This window comes from Octopus bimaculoides, chromosome 2 (assembly GCF_001194135.2).
Source record: "Octopus bimaculoides isolate UCB-OBI-ISO-001 chromosome 2, ASM119413v2, whole genome shotgun sequence".
NCBI lineage: Eukaryota > Metazoa > Mollusca > Cephalopoda > Octopoda > Octopodidae > Octopus > Octopus bimaculoides.
The window spans coordinates 51,999,394-52,002,370 of NC_068982.1; positions in this window are offsets into that span (position 1 = coordinate 51,999,394).

Genomic DNA, 2,977 nt, shown 5'->3' on the forward strand with positions numbered 1-2,977 from the left:
TGATATACACATACATGCATGATGGCTGCAATTCCTTTTCAAACTATGCTATCACTTGATTGTTCTCTTAAAGCAGCACAAATGTGGCCTTTCAGTCCTGCTAGAGATCTATACTCTTTTGCACAGAGGTGTTCAGAATGTTCACCACATATGCTGACACATGCTTCATTTTATCATGACATTTTCCATTGAATATTTTTCCTTTTTTTTTTGGCTGCAGCCAACCATAGTATGCAACACATAATACAGATATTAATAGAAATGCTAAAAATCAAGCAATGTCTGACATGAAGCCTTTTGAAGTGTGAAATGAGAAAAGTCTTGCACAAGATAAATCTCATTTTCTAAACAACGTATGCATTTTCCCAAAAAGAACTAGTCTACAACATCAACGTTTTCCTTCTAGAGAGATGCCTAAGCAAAGACCAGTGATTTCTCTCTTCCAGCCATTGGATGGCTGTTGACTCTACTGAGTTCACCTGTCCTTTGACAAGAAGACTTGGTAGAATTGCTGGTTTACTTACAGACAGCCCAATCCACATGACAGGTTGTACTGGGTTACATGTTACCTGTAGCACTAAGTGTGACCTGGCATAACATACATACACACACAACTATATATATACACATTGTGAAATACAGCTTAAGTTTTATAAGCACACTTCCTGTTTTGGTAAAAAAATGTTTAACCTTGATATCAAGTTACCTGAATGGTGTACATACATAATGACTCTTTCATGTCTCAACATTTACACATCATTAATCTATAGTTATATCAAAGGAAAATATTTACAAAATGCTGAATAGAGAAGTAGATTGCAGGATTGGTGAACTGGAAAATGACAGTTATCTAACAATTAATACTGATATCAGTTTTGTTAATTTCATTTTACCTTTCTCATATTTAAATAGACCACTATAATTTATTCAAATATAGAGGGGGGGGGGGGCTCTCATTATTTTTGACAAAGTCATAGGAAGGGCAGCTCTTCTAGGACAAAGATACTCTGACATAAAACTTGCAGCCAAAACAGTTACCAGTCATCTTTCTATGCTTGGCTTCCGTGCCAGTGACATGTAAATAGCACCACTTGAGCGTGACCGTTACCAGTGTCGCCTTACTGGCACTTGTGCTGGTGGCACGTGAAAAATCATTTGAGCGAGGTCGTTGCCAGTGCCGCTGGACTGGCTCCTGTGCAGGTGGCACGTAAAAAACACCACTTTGAGCGTGGCTGTTGCCAGTACCGCCTGACTGGCCCTTGTGCCGGTGGCACATAAAAGCACCCACTACACTCTCGGAGTGGTTGGCGTTAGGAAGGGCATCCAGCTGTAGAAACTCTGCCAGTTCAGATTGGAGCCTGGTGCAGCCATCTGGTTCGCCAGTTCTCAGTCAAATCGTCCAACCCATGCCAGCATGGAAAGCGGACGTTAAACGATGATGATGATGATGATGATGATTTAAATGCATGGAGAGGTTTAGCTAAGAATCTTAGATGAAGGAATAGTGTTGATAATCTGACTGGTTTAGATATCACATATTCAAATCTGCTTTTTTAATTGAGTTGAGGTGTGTGTGGAGGGGATTCAGAGACCCTCTGTGTGTGTGTGTGTATATACATGAGGTGATATCAAAAAGTTCCTGGACTAGTTCTGCAGTGCACCAACAGATGGCATCATATGGTTGTGAGTGCAGTGAGAGCTAGTAGTGACCTTTGTGAGGCAGTGTGCTGAGTGACATTGTTGTGTTGACTTTGCAAGTTGTGAAATTTGTATTTATGTGATCATGTGTATGCTGTAGTCTGTGATTTTGTCATAGACAAGAACAAAGAACCAATGTGAAATTTTGTGCTAAACTTGGTAAGTCTGCTGCAGAGATATTAAGAATGCTTCGGCAAGCTTATAGTGATGAGGCAATGGGTTGTATGCAATGTTTCGAGTGACATAGGCACTTCAGAAATAGAATAACATCCCTGGAAGACAATGTGTGATCTAGAAGACCTACCCCGAACGTCACCTCCAGAAATGTGGTATTGTGCCTCAAGAATTCGGCAGACCATCAGTTAAGAGTTCTACTGTGATGTTTTGAAACGTTTGAGGAAGGACATTCGGTAAAAGTGACTGGATCTGTGGAGTGCAAAGAATTGGATTCTTCACAACAACAATGCACCCTGTCGCCAAGCTCTCCTTACTTATGAGTTTCTCATTTCCATAACCACTCTATTCACCAGATTTAGCACCTACAGACTTCCATCTCTTCCTGGATGAAAATGTAGCTCAAAGGTTGTTGTTTTAACACCATTGTTGAGATCCCGAGTGAATCACAGAAGGTCCTTGACTCACGAAAAAACAGTGTAGCAGAATCATTAGCAAGCTGAGCAAAATGCTTAACGTCATTTTGTCTGCCTTTGCATTCCGAGTTTAAATTCTCCCAGGGTCGACTTTGCCTTTCATCCTTTTGGGTCAATAAAATAAGTACCAGTTGAGCACTGAAATCAACATAATTGACTTACCCCATTCCTCGAAATTGCTAGTTTTGTGCCAAAATCTGAAACTAATGTTAGATGACACCTTTAAAACTGATTTAGAGAAGAGAGATATAATTACTTTGTAGTGAATGTTGAGTTGGAAATATACTAGGTTTTTTTGTTGTTTATTTTTCACAATTTTATATGTAATGAAACACACATGTATATATATATATATATATATATATATATATATATGGTGGTTGTCTACTCCTTAAACAGAGTTTGACCACCTCCTGCACCTACACCTTAGCCTTTTCATGGCGTCTGATGTGGCTTTTTAAACCAGACAGTGTTTTGAAAAAACACCCACACAGATTGCACCTCTGATTTGCACTACCAATACCTGCAAGTAAGTTCTGCTCATTGTGGATCCTAACATGTCTTTTAAGACCCCCATTGGATTTGCAAACCCTCTGGCACACACCACATTCAAACGTGTGCACAGACAT